The following is a 22,754-nucleotide window of genomic DNA, read 5'->3' on the forward strand; positions in this document are numbered from 1 at the left end:
GGTTCGATTCAATTTGTATACACCGCTAAACCTCACTTTTTGTCACGAAGCCAGTGGATCCTTGACAGATTTGTAAGCTATAATTGTACCTTGTAAATAGCGATTTAATGGAAGTAGTTTTAAGTAGAATTTCTTTATATCCCTTCAGTTTTTATCTGTTCTCATTGAATTAATTATAAACATTAATTAAATTATCTAAGATATATCTGCATCTTTGTATATAATTATTTTTAATTACGACTAAATTATTTAATTTTACATAATTCAATTCATTTCATGCCATGATATTTTTTACACGGGTTTTAATTATCCACTCATTGTAATTATTTTAGTTTTTGGAATATTTATCCACCAAATTAAAAGTATTTTTTTTTTGACAGAACCAAATTAAAAGTATTAATTAGTTTATTTCACACTTTTACAGGTTTTAATTTAATTTTTAACAAATTACTGAATGCAACCAAATTAAATTTTCCTCGATATTACGCAAGCTCGAAGAATTTTAAATGTCTTCAAGAAATCATATGAATAACTTGGACAGACACAAAGGTTCGAATTAAAATCCATTATATTTTTAAAAAATATAAAATCTATAACGACCTTTTCATTAGCTCCATGCCTCCCTCCAACATGCCCAAACTAGTGTGCAAATTAACTAATATAGCTCAAAGAAAAAGTCTTCCCATTTAAAATTGGCTCAGGACTTGCAAATATGCAGAGGTCCAAATGTAAATCACATTTCCTTCAACGTTGTAATAATCAAATAAAAAAAGTAAAACCAGGATAAGCTAACTTGAGCGGCTTATGGCAAATTAATGAAGTCGAAACTTGAGGTGGGGCCCTTCTGTATCATCTACCGTATCTGTTATCCGAAGTCCTTCTTGATTTTGCACAAACTCCAAACCACGAAAAACGTCCATTTTGGCGTGCATTAATAGGTGTACCCTTTGGACCCTGATTTTGGAACACAAAAAGGGTGGTAAAGATTTGATTTTGGCATCAAAAAATGGAAAGAAAAAGCGACAACTTACCTTTCCCCTTCTATGAGTTCTGGTGTTGTTTCCAACAAAACAAAGCAGTGCAACCACCTGCTCCTGATCCTGATTCATATCCCCTAAAACGGATGCAAGAAACAAGAGTTGACTCGGGAATTTTTAAACCCATTGTGGCATGTTGCATACTAAAATTTTAGATCAAGAAGCCAATGTTCGGGGAAAAACAACCAGGAAGAAGGAATCTAAATGAAACATCTCTAGAGAAAATTGAAACTAAGAACAGATTTATTCCGTACTAGTGTTTGTCACAGAATCATCGTCACTATATATGATCACTTTTAATTACTCAAGAACCAAACAATATTGCGGGAGAAATTCTCCACCATAAACAAATAAATATTATCTGAAAGCAAGAATTGAAACTACAATCTGGCGAAGTCATGAAACGTTTTAAAGATTTTAAGTTGAAACTTCTAGCTATAGTGTTTGGCACAAAAGAGACAATCTGACTAGCTCTCCTTTTTAACATCTTGTTTGAAAAACCATATAGCCGGTACAAAAAAACTGGTTCTATTTTGTTTATTTATTCATGGGCAGCCTCGTGAGATTATGTTGGAGTTTCGTTATCGATTTTTCTTCACAAAAGTAACTCAAAACTACGTTGTTCAGTCCATCCATGGCCAAATGCCTAAGAAACAAAACCTCTGATTGACCCCCATCTTTTTTTACTTTAGAATTATTGGTTATTTACCATCCATTTGTAAAGGTTGGAAAATATTATAAAGATAAACACTCGTCACAATAAAATATTCATAGCAATAACATAATATTGGCTTTGATGTGATTAACTTGACAGATTTCACATTATTCAAAAAATAGTCCAAGGATTATAATAGACTACAAGTAGCAATGAGTGAAGAAAAATTGGATGGAAGCAGAGTTTAGTTTATTTGGCATTGCTTAAAATATTATTCTAAATTATGGTAGAACTTTGACGCATAACATAAAAACAAAGCAAAGTCCACTGTTAGTTTGTTATAAAAAGCAGAGTTATTCATAATCTTCGGCTGCTAAAAAAACTACATCCTTCAATCAAACCAGATTTGAACTTTTCTTATGCCTATATTGAATTATTGATAACCGACCAAGTCCATGCTCCAAATTTGAATTTATATACAGAGAACCAAATTTCAAGATTTCAAGTGGCACTATTTTGCATGTCAAAGCATAAAAATCATCAGAGATAACAAGCTAAAAACACAAATGATTATAAACATAAATAAAACATGGAATCATTAAGCTGGTAACTCACATGTTATCTTTGTTGAAATCTCTGGCAAAACTGCTATTATGCAACAAGCTTGGAGAGATGGGGCAATGACTGATCCCCTTGACAACATGTTCCTTTTGTTGTTGCATTTCATCCTTTTTTAGAGCTTTGATTTCGTGATTTAACTCATCTTCCCAGTGCTTCATTGGCACCACATCCCGAGAATTCATCAGCTCCATGTCATTCGGATTATACATTCCATCCTGTGGCAAAATTTGATTCCTTTCAGGTTTCAAACAACTCATTGATCCAGGGTTCCTTTCTCCATTGCTTGCAACCAAGCAGTTTCCAGTCCCTGCTCGTGAATAATGGATTCGATTCTCCGACCAGGAATATCCTTCTTTCTCTCCTTTGAGGCGCTAGTGTTTTCGGAAGTTTCTATTTGATGACCTTCAGACACATTAAAGTTTCCTCTTGATACCTTCAATGGGACATGGCGTAAATCAAGATCGGAATTTCCTCCTGTTATATTTGAGCGTGTGGATTTGTTTTCCAGGTTTATTGCTATGTTTTTGTCCCATCTGCTTTTCACTTGAAGAATCTGGTACCAGGATAATTTTAACCTCCACATTGTGGCGTAAAACAATTTCAAAAGAGTTCGTGATGCTGCTAAGAAAACCTTCTGCTCTGGTTTTGATATTACTATCTCCAAATGCAATGTGAGCAACAAAACCACCTGCACATAGTAGTTTTAAGGTTGGGGACGATTGAAGAAAATGTTCACTTTTATATATTAATATCCACCAATAAAAACTGAAACATTGTCATAAAGTTCACAGCATTGTCTTAAGATTAAATCAAGTGCAGTGTGTAGATCGAATGCATGCAGATGTGTATACACATTATACTAGTGCTCCCTTTAAAAGGTTTACTCATAAACAAATTGTCGAACCGAGCACCGCCTTGTACCAAATGCTATAACTAGGGATAATAATACAAAAGCTTTTAAACCATAAAACCCAAATACCACGTTCTGAATTACTGTGCTACATATGCAGTGACTCAGGAGAACAAAGGCAATCGTTATCCTCTAGCAGGTGAAAAGCAAAATGAGACAAAATAACATTGGTTTTGAATATTATGGCAAGTTATTTGCAACGGTCACACTTTTACCTTTAAATTCGGATATTGATACGAGCTTCCCATGAGAATGGAGGAGTTGTCTCAATGTCTTGGAGTGACACTTCTCAATGCATTGGAGCCATATATCAATCAACATTTTTGAGTCCATGCTTCTTGAACTAGATTTCGCACTTCTAAAGTCATCATGCGAGTATCTCAATCCTTCGCCACTCAAAAACTGGTTTTGATTGGTATTGGAATCGAAACTGGCAGCACATGTTAGTGAAATGGGATTCTCCTTGTTAGTTGAATTGCGGTTAGTAGCAGTTATCACAAAGGATGAGGGAGAAGCCAATTTTGGTAGAAACTGGCCATCGGTTCTCTGCTTCTGGGCAGCAGCTTCTTTAAGGATGCTCATTCGGTCTTCTTCAGTTGCCTTGGAGCTTTGTCGTCGACTACTTCCTGACTGACTTTGATCAGGAGAAGGCAAAGAACCTAACTGTAACAGAGTAGCGGTGAACCAAGTTGATCTTTCACTTGACAGTCTTAGATGCTTTTCTGCTTCAGAGAGGAGAGTCAGTGCACGCTTTAATCTGTCCACTTCTCTTTCAGACACTGAAAAAAATCAATCAGACATTACTTGCAACACATTATAATATAAACAAAAGTTGAGATCATGATCTTTGATCACGAAATAATTATCCAGCTTAAACACGATTTGTATACGGCACACTCCACGTACTCAAGAGCATAGGTGAATAGTAGAGATGCCAAAGGATATAGCATGTAGGAACAGCACAAAGACATATACATATTACATCTCGATGGATGTAACACTTAGGTAGCCATATAAAATATTAGTGGCAGCTGCTCTCCAACAAGAATACATCCAGACAAAAACGCAAAATGTAGACAGCCTTTTATCTTGGTAACATGTTGCTAACACATTTATTTTGCTCCAATAAAGAAATATGTAATCAATTTCTTACATGGTACTCAGAGAATAAACATGTTTTCATTCTGAGCTGGGGAAAATTTTTGGCATTAACCTCGCAAACAGTTTGAGCTCTACAAAAGATTCAATTTTTTACTGTCCTTTACCTTTTTTGCTTGAAGAAGCACCGATATGACACTCATCTCATAATGTTAGTATATCATCCACCTTAAAAGTATTACTCTATTCTTATGAAGCTAAATGAACCATCAATTGCAATTAAATTTGGTAAATCAACACATAATGCAAAATAAAAAGTGGAAAAAATGGAAGAGTAGAGGCTCTTAAAATTTCTCTCACCAATGAAAGAATCATTGTGCCTGGCATCAACGGTAGGGTAGGTTCCAGCAATGATATCAACAATAAGAGTTGCCATTTGTGACATTAATACTATCGGATCAACGCCTGAATCCATCAATTCTCTGGCTCTAATCACTGTTTCTGTAGCGTTTGATGACATAGCTAACTCCAAAAGCTCCAGCAGTTTCTCATCAGAAACGACCCCAATCTACAGGGCGCGGGGGAAGCACATTTACATAAGGTACTTTGCTTAATTTAAACCATGAGAACAAGAAAAAAAATTGCTACATTTCATTGTTTAAGTTGTTAACTCGAGAATTGTATGAACTTTCCTATAAACATGCAACTCGGTAAATTTTTTTTTAACACTTGTTTCAATGGGCATTCTAAAATTGTATAGTAACAGAAAAATTATAAACAGAGAGAAACTATAAGGAACAGAAGTTCACTCAAACTTACCAGCTCATTCACCAAGGAAATAGAGATTCTTTTTCCAAACAAACTCAACTGGTCTAACATGGTTTCAGCATCTCTTAGCGACCCATCTGCATTCGAAGCAATCAAATCTAGTGCCTCCAATTCAACATCCAAATTCTCATCAGTGGCAATCTTCCTCAGCCGAGTGATAATGTCTCCATTGCTAATTTTGCTGAAAAGGTGCTTCTGACAACGTGACAATATAGTCCGTGGTATGTTGTCAATATCCGTCGTTATGAGGATGAAAACTACCCGTGGCTGAAGTTTCTCAAGGAGTCGAAGAAAAGTCAGCCATGTCTTTGAGGGCAATAAGTGACATTCATCAATAATAAAAATCTTGTATTGAGACGAGGCTGATAAATGAAACCACCGAGAGATTTTTCAAAAGAGTTCTAATGTTGTTGATTCCCTTTTTATTAGAGCCATCAACTTCTTTAAGATACCTATTCTTGCCAGATATGGAATCTGAGCATTCCCTGCAGACTCCGCAGGGTTTAGCCTCATCAGTGGCAAGGCAATTCAAAGCCGTGGCAAAAATCCTTGCAGCTGAAGTTTTTCCAGTTCCACGAGGACCTTGGAAAAGATAAACGGGAGCGATCCTTGCTCTATTAATTGCACTAGTGAGGGATTGGACAACTATATTTTGACCAACCAATTCGTCAAAAAAACATTGGCCTATACCTGTGACACAGGCTACGGACATTTTCAGGAGAACTTTCCTCGTGCATTTCCCCCTTGAAAGCTTCTAACTCTAACCCTTCTTGACTCCTACAACTCGATGACCACCTCCTTCCATTAACCTGCTCAAGGCCTCCAAATCAAGCTCCCCAAAATTTGTGGAAATTTCGTCATCGCTGTTCCCACTTCCACTTCCCATAGATGATCCTCCTTGTCCATTGCCACTGTTGGCAAGAAGGGAGGCAACACTTTCAGCACCAGTCCTAGTTGTTCTCCTCTTGATGGATCCCATGGTTGACCGATGATGTCTTTTATGATACATTGTCCGGGTTCCACATAAGATGCTACTCCCTTTCCTCCTTAACGTATCCGAAAGAGACGGAGAGCAACTCCCACATCCAATTCTAGACTTTGGTGTGGACCTTCTTGACCAATAACAAGGAATTCCACATCCTTGTTTCCCAGGAAAATCCAATTGATCATCCACTTCATCATCTGCATCGTTAATGGATCCCGTAGTGGCATCCCAGGACTCAATGATACTAGGATTCGTAATTCCATGTTTATTATAAGAACTCGTCGACAATGCAGGTGTTACTGTATGAAATGGAGTCATCCTCTTTCCTGTGACTCCTCAACAAACGTTTTCGGTGAATGAGCCCAACCTTTACTTTTAAGCTTAGCTAGCAATGGAGAAATTGCTGACACCCTCCTCAAGTCCTCGGAGTTACAGTAATCTTCAGTATCATCTGACTGATCAACCAAACTCGCCAGATCATACCTCCCCATTCCTAAACTAGGTGAACCTTCCACGACATTTTTGGTGCCTCTCGTGAGTGGCATCTGTTTTCGCAATTTTTCATTATGATTCCACAAGCTGGCACTAGAATAATTGCTCCTCTTCGACTTCTTCCTAATAGTTCGCCTAATAGATGGAGAAAATCTCGTATCTTTACACTTAAAGATAGCAGAAGCATACCTATCACTCGAATAAGCATCACTCTTAGAATCATTCCCACCATCATCCCTCCCATCACTCATGTTATCGATATCAACACTTTCTTGATTCAAATATAGCTCTACATTCTTGCTGTTCTCTATATCATCCACACCCATCTGCCGATTTACTTCACCCTCAGATTTCTGGCTCTTCCAATTATACAAAAACACCATCTTCTGTTTCTCTTTCACATTCACATTGCCCTTATCATTGGTAACATTAACATTACCACTATTACCATTGCTTTCTACGTTCAATGACCGTTGCAAACACTGCTCAGATAAAGAAGAAATGGCTTTACCATCAACGAAATCAAGCAGACCATTCTTTTGATGATGCACATAATGATGCTTGGTGAGGGCTGGGGCAGAATTCAGCGGGGACCGCCACGAAGAGGAAGTTCCGGGATCCCTTAAGTTTCTTGCGGCCTTCCGGATTTGCGTCAGCTCTTTCTTCAAATGAAGGTTACTAGGATCAATCCCACCTCTGCCAACACTTCCACCGCGCATTTCCACAGATGCCATCGAACAAACTACTGCCACTACTCCACCAGAAAGCCGCAGCAACAAATACAGCAGAATAACATAAACGCTACCTTAATCCCACATTCTGGCCATATATGTGAGTGAGGAATCAAAAGAAAATTATTGGTTTTGCACTAAGAGGAGGGAAGTACAGATCCGACAGAATTTAATTTCCCTTTCAATAATGGAACTTTTTCCAACAGACAGCCATAATAAGGGATGGGGCAGAAATCAAGCCTACACAGCCAGTAGTGTGGAAACTAGCCAAGTAGCGTTTCTGTGGAGGAAAAATAGTGTAGGCTCAGTACGGAAAGGGAATGAATCACTCCATAACAGCTGCCAGAATGAAGGGATGAATGATTTTTTCCGTGTTCTGTGTGAAAGATTGAATCTTTTTTCGGTTCGGAAGAAAAAGGAGTAAAAATGGTAACAGGTTTTCCCTCTCTCTGAAGGGGAAGTGGCCCGCCCAAGAATGAATTGAGTTTTGGGGCTCCAAAAATTCTTCTTGTAATAAGTGGGGATTTTCGCTTTTAATCTTGATTTTGTCTGAGATTTAGTTCTTGATTTGTTTCAGTTTCCATTTTCTCACAAGTTTCTGCTCATATTTTAGTGATCATCCACTGATGATTTTTTTATTATTATTTTTTTTGAACAAACAAGTCTTTTCAAGATTCCATTTCAAAAATCCAATGATTGTTCAAAATGTACTGGGACTTTAAAAATTTTATTAGTAGGCATCGTTTGGTTTGAGTCGTGGTATAAGTAATACATACATAAGTAATATAATGTAATAAAAAATGATTGTTTAAAATAGTATTGAATTTGATTGATAGATTATAGTTGATTTGATTTGATTGATTAAATTTTATATAAAAATGTTAAATGATTATTTTGTTTTTTTAACAATAAATAAAATAAAAATTATATTATTTATAAGAGATAATATAGTAATTTAAATTCAATGATTTGATTGATGTATTATAAATAATTAATGATTCGATTGATGTAAAATAAATAGTTAATATATGGATAAATAATATGATGAGAAAAACATGCGATGAGATAAGATGAATTATATATATATTAATAATATGGTGAACAGAACAGTGCTATATTTTAGCTTATATCACATCCCAGTTTCGAGAAAATTATATTTCAAAGTATTCATTCAATAGTAATCCGATAATTTATCTATTAGATGGGACCAAGGACGATTTCAAAAAAGAAAAATTATTAGATCTCGACTCCATTATTATTATTATTATTATTATTATTATTAGATGCAATACAACGAAGAAATGAATGATCCCTCTCGCGAGACCATTTGAGAAAATTATAGATTTTATCCGTTAGATTAGTCAGTCTAATTCATATTTATTTAGCAAAAAAATGATATTTTTCATAAGTTGGGTCAAATAAGATATCTATTTTACAAAAATTGACACGTGAGAATATATCATATGAGTTTTTGTGTTTAGAAATTAGAACGAAAAAGAGTAAAAAAAAATTCGGCAAAGTTTATTAGAATTTCTCGAACTTAAAATATCGTCTCTTTATGTGTCGAGTGAATTTTTCTAACATTTTTGGATACTAAAACTTAATATTTTATAATTTTTATTTCTGATACTATTATAAATATTACAACTTCCAAAATATAATCATTTTATATTAATGTCTCATTAAAAGTATAGATTTTGTGTTCTATGGATTTCACCTTTTGTTGGATTTAAACCGTCAATTTATAATTGATAGTTTAATGCTATCAATTTTGGAAATTCAGTCCAGCAAACCTCAAATTTTTTCTTAAATATAATACAGGCTTAATTTTTTAATGAAATTATTTTGAATATATATAATTGGATATGTATATTTTTCCCAATTATAGATACCCTACCGAGTATTTTTTGTCATTGTTGTTATTATTAATTTTTGGCTGGGATATACCCTGCAAAGTTAATTCATTCATACCAAGAAATGAAAGAATGTGACGGTGAAATTTTTGTATTGTGACATTTTTAAAAAAAATTATAAAAAGGTCATTAAACATATATGAAAAAAATGCCAGGTGAGATTTTAAATTCATTGGAGACCAATGGCCATTAATTATGTTAAATATTACTCACAATAAATGTCCGATACACAGATAAGGTAAGGTGTATGCGTTAATAATATCATATATATGTTTTAGGGTAGATCCATCTATAAAAGAAAAAATTATATAATTAACTAATTTCTATTTAAAAATTAATCGAAAACTAATTGATAAAAAATCTGATTACGTTATTATTCCCTTCAAAATACGAATTCGACGTCTTGAAAGCTGGTATTCTATCATGTACTAAGCTAATAATGAAAAATTCAGTCCTACCCATGGGGTAATGGGATATCCCATGGGTAATGTGGACTTTTGTGATTGGTGCAAATCATGTGCATCCCACATATTATGTGTATCCACATAATTTGCAACAATCACATGCTTCCACCTACCCCATGAGATAATAGCCATGAGATAGGAACCTTCCGCTAATAATATGCAAAACTTAAGGTAAATTAATTATTCTCTCATTACACATCGCTTAAAATTGAATGATAAATTGAAAATGCATATCACATAGTTTTTAAACCTCGATGAGTCAAACACACGATGATATAAAAGATATTGAATCTCGTCATTAACCTAAAATAAAGATCACATAATTAATTTGAAACTTAAAATTTTGAAATAGGTACATTTAATGCTAACTTGACAATTATATGAGGCATTTCCGAATTATTAAACAAGAATTTAGCAGCTAATCCATGCAACGGCCAATATCGAAATTCCTCTTAATTATTCTAATAATAAATAATTTAAGAGTGAGCGAAAAAGATGAATATTTTATTATTAATTTTACTCTTGTAATTTTTTAAGAGGTTTCTGTAAGATGATAATAACTAGTGGATCATAGCAATTAGCACATTTGATGTGTCTGTTCCAAAAAAATGTTAATTAATCAATTAGGTTTTCTGAAAATATTTTACAATAAAAATTATTAATTTCTTAAATTGAAAACGATAAGAGAAAATAGTAAAGGTAAAGAAAAAATGTGGTAAATATAATTTGTTAATTAGAGGGTACTTTGGAAATTTTTTAAAAAAAAGTTTCACCACCAAATTCACTCTCATGTTTTGAAATCCTCTTTATTTTATTTTTTTCCCCAAATATGAATCACGTTCTTTGGCAAATTACATACGAATGATAAAAAGGAAAAAGAATTAAATACCTTTTTAAAAAAAAAAAAAAGAATTAATACTTAGAGACCGATTGTATTCAATTTATCCCTAAATTTAGGGGTGTTCAAACTTCGGATAAAAACCGAAAAAAAACCGAAAATCCAAACTGGAAAAACCAAACACCAAACCGAACCGAAAATCGAAATTTGAAATTCGAATATAAATGTTAAAATCAAAATTTATTTGGTTCGGCTTCTATTTTAATTTAGAGACAGACGAGTTATATCGGTCTCTAAAAATTAGTGCCCAACATTTTATTATCGAAAAAATCCATCAATCGATCCCTGTTATGAAATAGAGATCGGTTTGTTAGACTCTTAATATGCGTTTTTCTTTATAATAGTTCCTTAATTTGTTTCAGGAATCATTAATTATTAATTAATAGTAAGTTTTTAGATCATTAATTTTTTTAAAACAATTTTGGCTATATTAATAAAATATAAGAATAATGGATTGGGATTCTCTTCTTTTTCACGTGAGCGCATGTGTCGTGCTTTGACGAGGACCTATCTGGCTATTCCCATTCAAGTTGAGCTTTGATTTGATTTGATTTGAACCATTTGATGAGTAGACTTCAAGATATTCTTAAGCAAATTATTATNAAATATTTATAGTGATCAGATATATTTGAGATAATAATATGACAAAAAGATTTTACATTTTACATCGGCAGATAAATAAGATATCCAATCAAACTTGGATCATGTAGAAATGACAACAAAAAAAATCGTTCGAAAAAAAATGCTGATGATAGAGTAGGATATAAATTATCACATAGCTTCGATTTCTTCTATCACTGTTTATTTCGAACGATTCTTTCACACAAAATTTGTTAATATAAATTATTCTGACTAGTGTATTTTTCAACTGCATTAATACAAGAAAATGAAAAAATAAGTTTAAGTCAATAATCATTCAAAACCTACATAATATATGATATTTTCAACTATCTCCTAAATTCTTCAATCCAAATTTAAAGGGATTTTGTAGTAAACAATATCATCTTAATGTAAAATAAATTCCCACATCAGTCATAAGGGGCAGACCCATAAATTTTGTTGGGGGATAGGATCGGTCTGGAGGCATAGACTATTTGGTCAGATGGAACTTCAATATGGATGACAACAATCTACTGCACTTTCTACTGTTTTGAGTTCAGATAGATTAGGAACTGGACTATTGTTTTTCTTGTGTGTCAATATTAATCAACCAACTTGGATAATTGTGGGAATAGGTTAACTAACAGAATGAAGCATATCAAATGGACTGGTTGAATTAATGGTGAGATGAGTGAATGTGTTTGACAGATAGAAAATAACACAGCAAATTTGTTTCTGGATGTTCGGAGTTAAATCTCTTACGTCACCCCTTCTTCCATCTCGGAAGGATTCACTCTAAAAGACTTTGACCATTACACGTAATTTGCAACAGCCTGATCCAAGACTAGGACTTACACCACTGTCTATCTCAGAACTCCTAGACTCAGCTCAAGAATCTCAATCCTCGACTGCTTCTTGTTACAATAATAGTGTTTTACAGAACATTCAACTGATCTGATATAATGAGTTTGCAACTCGATAGACTTAGCACAAATGATCCTACACTTGATCTTATATGAATCTGAGCATGTGCTTTATTAGTTTGCTTCAACTGCTCTTGAAGCTCTTAACTCGCTTGATTGATAACTTGAAAGCTTTTATATTCGAGAGTTATGTAAATCGTGTGTGTGAGCGTTATTTCTCGATATCTCTCTCTCTCTCTCGATGTCTCTCTCAATTAATCTGAATCAACTATTTATAGCTCGGGATTGCAATGGTCATAATATTCAAATCCCATGTGCGTCTAAATAAGAGATCTATTTCTTTTGTCCTTCTCCACGTCATCATTCTTGAAAAATAGTACACTAGTAGTGCGCTGCACATTCTGCTCTTGTTTGATGTTGGACGATATCAAATCAATATGATTTGTTCGTTAGTATTCATATTTGTTTTAGTTTAGATCTTATCAACTAGATTAGATTTATTTGTTGTAACAAATTTTCTGTTCCTATTTTGATGTATTCTCTCTTTTTTGTACTATATCTATATATTGAACATCAGAAAGAAATAAACGATCTAATTCTTGGGATCTCTATTTTCACATGATATCAGTATCAGGTTGAAATATCACGTATCATTTCTTTCTCTTATTCCTTCACATGGCTGATGCAAACATGAGTTCCACACCTTCAATCAAAACTGACCTCTATGCCATTCATCACTCTGATAGCCCTTCCGCCATCCTTGTTACCCCTTTATTGACAGGTGACAATTATGGTTCATGGAGTCGTGCAGTGACAATGGCACTCCATGCCAAAAATAGATTTGGCTTTGTCGATGGGTCTCTCACAATTCCAAAGGAAAAGGATGATATTTCCAACTGGGAGCATTGCAATGATCTAGTTGGAAGTTGGATCCTTAATTGTGTTTCACCAGAAATCCGTCCAAGTATTTTATATGCTGAAACTGCAGCACAAATCTGGACAGATCTAAAAGATCGGTTTTCTCAATCAAATGCTCCTAAGATCTATCAGTTGAAGCAATCAATATCTACTCTCAACCAAGATGGTATATCTGTTTCTCTATATTTCACACAACTCAAGTCTTTGTGAGACGAACTCAGTTCCATTACCACTATCACTCGCTGTATTTGCGGCAATGCTAAAAGCATTATTGATCAACAAAATCAAGATCATGCCATGGAGTTTCTTCAAGGGCTACATGATCGCTTTTTCGGCTATCCGCAGTCAAATTCTCTTGATGGAGCCATTTCCTTCCATTCAACGTATCTATAATTTGGTACGTCAATAAGAAAAAAAAAAGAAATTAATATTCGAACTACTCCTACTATTGATTCAGCAGCACTTCAAACGTATAAGCCACCGTTTCGAGCCACAGGAAAACGCCAACGCCCTTTCTGTGAGCATTGCAACAAGCATGGTCATACTCTCGCTACATGCTATCAGATTCATGGTTTTCCAGATAAACAAGATAAATATGTAAAGAAAACAGAGTCACCTTCCGCTAACTTCGCTAGTCATTTCACATCTGAACAGTATAATAAACTCCTTGCACTCCTCGCCAAAGAAGAATCTGGCGGATCTTCAGCCCACTTGGCAGGTACGACTCTTACTTGTTTTCCTTCTTGTTGGATTATTGATTCAGGTGCTTTCTAATCATATATGTACATCTCTCTATTTTTTTTCTTCGTATTATAAAGTACATAAAAATATATCAGTTCAATTACCGGATGGTTCTCAAGCGCCTGTGACACACATAGGCACGGTTAATTGTTCATCATTACTTACTCTCACGAATGTTTTCCACATTCCATCCTTCAAATTCAATTTTCTATCTATTTCACAATTAACAAAGTCAACAAATTGTGATGCCATTTTTTCATCTTCTGAGTGTATATTTCAGGACCGCATAACGACGAAGAAAATTGGTCGGGGTAGTGCTCGAAATGGTCTCTTTTATTTAGATACAGATTTAATTTTAAATTCTGCTTTTTCTTTCAAGCAATGTAATAAATTTGACCTATGACATTCTCGTCTAGGTCATCCATCTAGGTCTCGTTTTGATTTTATTGTCAAGAATTCTCCAAGTGTTATTGCAAATAAAGAATTCATGTGCGATGTTTGCCCCCGTGCTAAATAGTCACGTCTTCTTTTTTCTAGAAGTAAATCTTGTTCTACTCATTGTTTTGAATTAATTCATGTTGATATTTGGGGTCCTTTTTTCGTACCTTCTAAAAATGGATCTCGTTTTTTTCTCACTATTGTTGATGATTATTCAAGGTGCACTTGGATTTATTTATTGAAACATAAATCTGAAAATTTCAACATGTTAATTCATTTCTTTAATCAAATCAGTCGTCAATTAAATACGAAAATTTCTCATATAAGATCTGGCAACGGAGGAATTTTTCTTCCTCAACTTCAAACCATTCGATCAGATAATGGTTCTGAATTTCTTTCTAAAGAAATGCAAACTTGGTTTCATGATAATGGAATCACTCGCCAACGCAGTTGTGTTGGAACCCCCAACAAAATGGTGTTGTCGAACGCAAGCATCGACATTTACTTGAGGTCGCTCGCGCTTTAAGATATCAAGCGAATTTGCCTATTTCATTTTAGGGTGAATGTATTCTCACCGCGGCTTTTATTATCAACAAAATTCCTACTCCGATTCTTCAATATAAATCACCTCATCACGTCTTACTTGGAACTGTTCCATCATATTCATCTCTTCGTGTTTTCGGATGTTTATGTTTTGCTAAAAATATGAATATTCGACACAAATTCGATGAGCGAGCCAAGCCCGGTATCTTTGTTGGTTATCCACATGGTCAAACTGGATATCGAATATACGATTTTAAATCTCAAAAAATATATGTTTCTCGTGATGTCATATTCCATGAGTCAATTTTTCCATATCACAATCTCTCATCTTCATCATCAAAGAATTCAATTTCCATTACCCCAATCGATGATGATGAAACTTTTGATTATAACATACAATCAATAAATTTACCTCCTGAAGCTTTTCCTAGTGATTCAATATCTCATAATCCAATTGATCACTCCAACGATCATTCAGTGACGATTCCCACATCTTCTCAACTTGATAGCTCAATCAACCCTTCCGTGGAATCTAATCCTCTCATCAATAATAATCATATCCAACGTATCAGGCGTCCACATGCGCATCTCAAAGATTATATTTGTAATAACATTTCATTCTCAACTGATTTTCCGCTAGCAAATTATTTTTTTTTATTCACCTAAGTCATTCTCATCGCTCATTTCTAGCTCGCCTCATTAACAGTCAAGAACCAATGTGACCACTGCTCACCCCCTCTCAAGCCATGAAATATTCGGAATGGCGTGATGCCATGGCCAAAGAAATTCAGGCTTTAGAATCAAACAATACTTGGTCTTTATGTTCACTTCCAAAAGGTAAATCACCCATTGGTTGTAAATGGGTTTACAAAATTAAATATCGATCAGATGGATCTGTTGAAAGATATAAAGCTCGTCTAGTTTTCAAAGGGTATACTCAAATATAAGGTATCGATTATCATGATACTTTCGCACCTGTGGCCAAACTAGCTAGTAACTGTTCGACTTCTAGCTCCTTTCAATTGCTTGCAATAAGAAATTGGTCATTGCATCAATTAGATGTCAATAATGCGTTTCTTCAAGGTGATCTCAATGAAGAGGTCTATATGAAACTTCCTCCTGGATTCTCTCGTAAGGGTGAGACCCATGTGTGCAAATTACACAAATCCATATATGGTCTTAAACAGATTTCTCGTCAATGGTTTTCTAAATTCTCAAGCACCCTTATTGATCGTGTTTTTCGTCAGTATATTTCAGATTATAGTCTTTTTACCTACATATACGGCCAAATTTCAATTTTTATTTTGGTCTATGTAGATGATATTATCATCACTGGAAACAATGACGATGCCATCTCCGATATCAAAAAATTTATCGCTCAGTCTTTCCCTATCAAAGACCTCGGTAATCTGAAGTATTTTTTAGGTATTGAAGTATCTCGTTCCAAACAAGAGATTTTTCTGTGTCAAAGAAAATACACTCCTGATATTTTATCTGATTTTGGTATGGCCAGATCTCGACCATCTGATTTTCCTATGGAACAACATCTTCGTTTGCGACCAAACGATGGTACTCCTTTTCCCGATCCATCACTTTATCGTCGACTCGTGGGACGACTTTTATACCTCACAGTGACTCGACCTGATATTCAATTTGTTGTCAACACACTTAGTCAATTCATGCAATGCCCTCATTCTAGTCATCTTGATGCTGCAAATCGGGTTCTTCGTTATCTTAAAGGAACAATCAGTAAAGGTTTATTTCTTTCTGCATTTAGTTCTCTTACTTTGGCCGGATATGCTGATTCTGATTGGGCTAGTTGTCCCACTACCCGTCGATCCACCATGGGCTATTTCACCATGTTGGGTTCTAGTCCTATTTCTTGGAAAACCAAGAAACAACCTACAGTTTCTCGATCTTCTGCAGAAGCAGAATATCGTTCTCTCGCTGCACTCACTTCTGAATTACAATGGTTAAGATATCTCCTTTCTGATCTTGGTTTCTCTCACCCGAAACCAATTCAAGTTCATTGTAATAGTCAAGCTGCTATTCACATTGCTGAGAACCCGTCTTTCATGAACGCACCAAATATATTGAAATTGATTGTCATTTTGTACGAGAAAAAATTCAAGCTGGTCTTATTACTCCAGCCTATATTCGTTCCAGCGACCAATTGGCGGACCTTTTTACAAAACCCCTAGGTGGTGATGTGCATCGACGGATACTTTTCAAGTTGGGGGTCCTTGATATTTCAGTACCAACTCCAACTTGAGGGAGGGTGTTGGACGATATCAAATCAATATGATTTGTTTGTTAGTATTCATATTTTTTTTAGTTTAGATCTTATCAACTAGATTAGATTTATTTGTTGTAACAAATTTTATGTTCCTATTTTGATGTATTCTCTCTTCTTTGTACTGTATCTATATATTGAACATCAGAAAGAAATAAACGATCTAATTCTTGGGATCTCTATTTTCACATTTGATGTACGAGAAATCTTATCCAAAGATTGTTAGCTTCAACTGATTATTGATAAGCTCTTTTGATCTGTTCTCTAACTGGTCTGCTTGTGCTTTTGGTCTGCTCTTCAATTAGTCTGCTCTTTCAACTTGGTCTGCTCTGCTAACTGCTCTGCTCTCCAATCGGTCTGCTTCTTTAATTGATCTGATCTCCAATTGATATGCTAACTAATCTGCTCTTCCTTCAGTTTAGTTGATATTCAAAGTAGTTTGTCAAGCACCAAAACGTAGATACTTGAATTCCTAACAAAGTTCTTTCAGAAAAGACACAATTTATTTGATATAAAATAAAATACGTATTACATCAACTAAAAATAATCAGAATAGTTAAAACATTATTATCAATTCAAATGTGACTTCTCATTGATCTTTACCATATATTCATATTTTGATAATAATTCATCATACAATTTAATAACTTAATAAATATATATTTTTTACATATATCTCACAAAGTCATTTAATCATTGATATATCATTATGTTACGAAATTAATTTTTCACAATCTTCAAAACTGCAAATGCTCTTTCTACTGTGACAGTTGCCAGCAAAATCAAAGTCAATGTTTAAAGCTTGTGAAATAATATATATGCTAAGTTTTATGATCTAGATTCCAATTTTTTTATGTGTGCCGTGTTGAAGAAAAGAATTGAATGCAATTTATTTCATTAATAAACAATAGAAGTATATTAATTCCATATTAAAAATAAAAAATAAAAAATAAAAAGGGAGAAGGGCCAATGCCCCCTCTCGACCCTTAATGGGTCCGCCACTGCCACACATCATTTCAAATTTTCTTTCTCCCCATAAATATTATGATTTCTTTAAATATTTAAAATTTTTGAACCGAATCACACCGATCCAAAGGTCTTCCAAACCCCATCATTAAGACCTTGGTCACTTGTGGGTAGGGGTGAGTTTTCCGTATAGCATATCAAAAATATCGATATGATAAAAATTCATATCGCTATCGATACTGAAATTTTGAAATTTTGGTATAGAAAAAATTCATATTGATACCATATAGATATTCAAAAAAAATTTCGTATACCGAAAAAAATATTTATATATCGAAAAAATTTCGATACGATATCCCAAAAATTTGATATTTAAGGTTTGATATGCCAGCCCACTCACGGGCCCGGGAATGGAGAATTGATCAAAGTATCTAGATCGCGACGGGAGAATGGAATGATCGATCATGCATATATAGATTGCCCCACCCGAAGTCGAGAGCGACCATTTCATTTGACGTTACTAATTAAACTGATTAGTTCAATTATGCAAGTCCTGTCCTATGTATCATTTGAGCTAGCTAGCTAGCTAGCATCTATTTATTTTGCTAGAGGGACATACTTTTTCAAAAATGATTTGACATTCAAATTATTATATGGATTCTTAGCCACAATTTACGCAAAATTTGGGAATATGTACATCATGATTCGTGAAAGTTCAAGGCCAAATATTAATGGTCATGTCTGTCATTTCAATTACTTTGCAAATAAATAATAATGTTCCGTATTCATATAGGACCAATAATAATATATTTTATCTTGTAAAAAAAATATTATATTTAATTTTAGATATTGTTAAATGATATGTATTTTTATTATTTAAAATCAAGTGTTTGTCACTTTATCAAAATTTATAATTGATAGCAACACATGCAAATCTTTTAAACTGTACAACAGACAACAACTCAAACGTCATATTTCGATTTTTCTATCCAGCAAAAACATTTTATTGCACCCAACATATATATATATATATATATATATATATAATACTGAAATATATTTGTATATATATATATATATATATATATACAAATATATTTCAGTATCATGTTTTTATACATAAGTAAAATTTAAATTATACATATAAATGATTTCGATCAATAATTTGAGAGGATAAAGATATATTCATTTTTGTGGCTAGTGTATGCATGCAACACATTCATTTATTATCATCTATTTGTATGCCTCCCTTGTCCGTTAGTAGTTTGACTTTGTGATATCATCTTTAATAAACATTAATTAGTAACAATTTGCAATGTGAAAAAACGGAGTTAACTTCAACTTAGCATATAGGCAATAATAGATTTAATGTATTATGATTTTCAACTTCAACAATGTATCATTAATTACGCTTATTAATGAGATCCTATCCCAAAAGGGTAGAATTCAACCTAAAGAGATAACATTATTTAAAGTCGATAACAAAAAACTATTACCAGTTAGACCATGTAAGCACTTATACACCACCATTCCTTCAGACGTTCATATATATATATAAGAAAATTTATATATTATATTTTTCAAGGACATTTTCGAAAAACAAAATGAAAAACCTACCGCAAAGACATATGCTTCTATGAAATAAGTGTTATTTTTAATACTATATATTATCATGTGAACAATATATGATTGAATCATGGAGCCCGAAGCCACTAATATAATTATTAATTATTTGTGCAAGAGGGCATTGGTGCGCAGAAGTGGACACATAAAAAAATCCACGAGATAAAGAAAATAAGAGAAAAGAATAGAAATTTAGCTGGCTCAATCTAATTGAAATGATAAGTCATGAGAACTGAGAACCAGATATAAATAATTTAATTTAATTTAATTTATAAAGATAATAATAATTTAATTATGCAAGAACGAAAATATATTCAAAGTTAGCGAGAGCGTTTAATTAACTTGTTAATTTTTGGGCTACCCCTTACGCTTTTCAGTACTTACGATCTTGTATAATTGTGATTTGTTTCTAATTTGATTTTTTTAATCAATTTTTGTAATTAGGTTATAGAATGGAAATAGTTTTGGGATTTAAATAAAAATAGAGGTAATACGATAATAAAAAAATAGTTAATCGTGACATGATAATTTCATACCACAGAACAACTGTGCTTCAACTTTATAATATATATATATATATATATATATATTATATATATATATATTATAAAGTTGAAGCACAGTTGTTTTGTGGTATGAAATTATCATGTCACGATTAACTATTTTTTTATTATCGTATTACCTCTATTTTTATTTAAATTATATATATATATATATATATATATATCTTAATTATTATATATTATATATTATATATCTTACTATATCATTAAAGTAGAGACCCTCTAATTAACAAACTTTCAATTAATTGGTGAAGCTTGATTTGAAATTACCATGATCTCCTAACATAATTTTCAATAAAACCAAAATTATTGGGCAAAATAGTCATTTTATACGGTTTCCTCTTTTCTAGCCATTAAAAGCTCACCTTGTGCCATTTCATATTATTTTATTTACAAAAATGACACTCACTTTATAAGATATATTTTTTTGTGAATATTTGTTTAGGACAACGTTATATTATTATTTTTTTTTAATTTTACAATTTATTATTTATTTTTTTTGTTAAAAAAACGAAATGTAGCGAAATACTAGTATATTATTAAAGTAGAGACCCTCTAATATCTTACTATCTTATTAAAGTAGAGACACTCTAATTAACAAAATTTTAATTAATTGGTGAAGCTTGATTTGAAATTATCATTATTTTCTCACTTAATTTTCAATAAAATCAAAATTAATGGGGAAAAACGTCATTTTATATGGTTTCCTCTTTTTTAGTCATTAAAAGCTCACTTTGTGCTCTTTGATATTATTTTATTTACAAAAACGACACTCACTTTATAAGATATATATTTTTTGTGAATATTTGTTTAGGAAAATGTTATATTTTTATTATTTTTAAATTTTTAAATTTATTTTTTTTTTGTTAAAAAAACAAAATGTACGAGCACGCAACGCGTGTAGCGAAATACTAGTATATTATTGAAGTAGAGACCCTTTAATTAACAAACTTTCAATTAATTGGTGAAACTTGATTTGAAATTACCATTATCTCCTAACTTAATTTTCAATAAAACCAAAATTATTGGGCAAAATAGTCATTTTATGCAATTTTCTCTTTTCTAGTCATTAAAAGCTCACTTTGTGCCCTTTGATATTATTTTATTTACAAATATGACATTCACTTTATAAGATATATATTTTTTGTGAATATTTGTTTAGAAAAACGTTATATTTTTATTATTTTTTAATTTTTAATTTTACAATTTATTATTTATTGTTTTATTATTTTTTAATTTTACAATTTATTATTTATTATATTTTTTTAAAAAACAAAATGTACGAGCACGCAACGCGTGCAGCGGAATACTAGTAGTAATATTAAAGAAGAGCACCACTTAATAACCGAATTAAAATTAATTTGGTGAAACCAAAAACAAAATATCTAAAATACTCTTAAAAAAGAACAAAATCTCTATCTCTATTTTAAATTTCACTTATCAATTATAATGATCTCCATTTTTTTGCTTTCATATTATTTTAAAATTTAAATCATTATCTCTATTCTAAACTTTATTTGTCCATTATAATCTCCATTTTTGTGCTTTTATTTTATTTTCAAATTTAAATTGATTTGAAACATAAATTAATACATATATACAATAAGTAATATTCAAATTTTAATTACACACACAACTAATTTTATTTTCAAATTAAATTTGATTTGATACAAACATAGAATATTGTATACAATAAATAATATTCATATTTTTAATCACACACGCAATGCATATGCATGCGCGACTAGTATATCTATATATATATAATAACTGAGTTTTTGCCAAATATAGTAAAATCCCGCCAAAAACTTTAAGCTAAAATAGGAAACAAACTTTATTTAATTCTATTTATATGTTTTATGTACCGAAATTTATTTTAAATATTACTTAGAAATAGTTGTCATTTTCATATATATCTATATATATAATGCACAAATATAATTGATTCAAATTAACTTACTTTATAATAATTTTATTTGCCAAAAACTTACTTTAATTTAAAATTTGCTTAATCACTTTATAAAAAAATAATTAATTATTTGAGTCCATATATATTTCAAAATATCTTACAATACTATAAATAATAATGTACAAATGTATTATATAACAATTTATTTCATTTAGTATTTCGAATTTGCTTCATAAACAATTTTATACGGAACTAAATTCATCTGAAAACATGCTTCCAATGCCAACGAACAAACTTTTCAAACAATTATCATATATATGTGAAATCTTCAATAAATGCTATATATATATTATATAATAATAACAATAACAACAACAACAACAACAACAACAATAATAATAATAATAATAATAATAATAATAATAATAATAATAATAATAATAATAATAATAATAATAATAATAATAATAATAATAATAATAATAATACAACAAAATTTTGCAGACTTCCCAATTATATATAAAATTTTCAATAAATGATAAAATTTTTGTAATTTAGAATTAAAATTTATATGGGTCAAAATTCGTCTGAAAATTTGCTTCAAA

General features: G+C 32.1%; 1 pseudogene; it reads right to left on the reverse strand.

Annotated features, from left to right (window-relative positions):
* Window positions 1–1,041: 1,041 nt before the first annotated feature.
* LOC140860548 (protein STICHEL-like) lies at window positions 1,042–7,654 on the reverse strand (annotated as a pseudogene).
* Between the last annotated feature and the right edge of the window lie 15,100 nt (window positions 7,655–22,754).

Source organism: Henckelia pumila, chromosome 4 (assembly GCF_033568475.1).
Source record: "Henckelia pumila isolate YLH828 chromosome 4, ASM3356847v2, whole genome shotgun sequence".
NCBI classification, from domain to species: Eukaryota; Viridiplantae; Streptophyta; class Magnoliopsida; order Lamiales; family Gesneriaceae; genus Henckelia; species Henckelia pumila.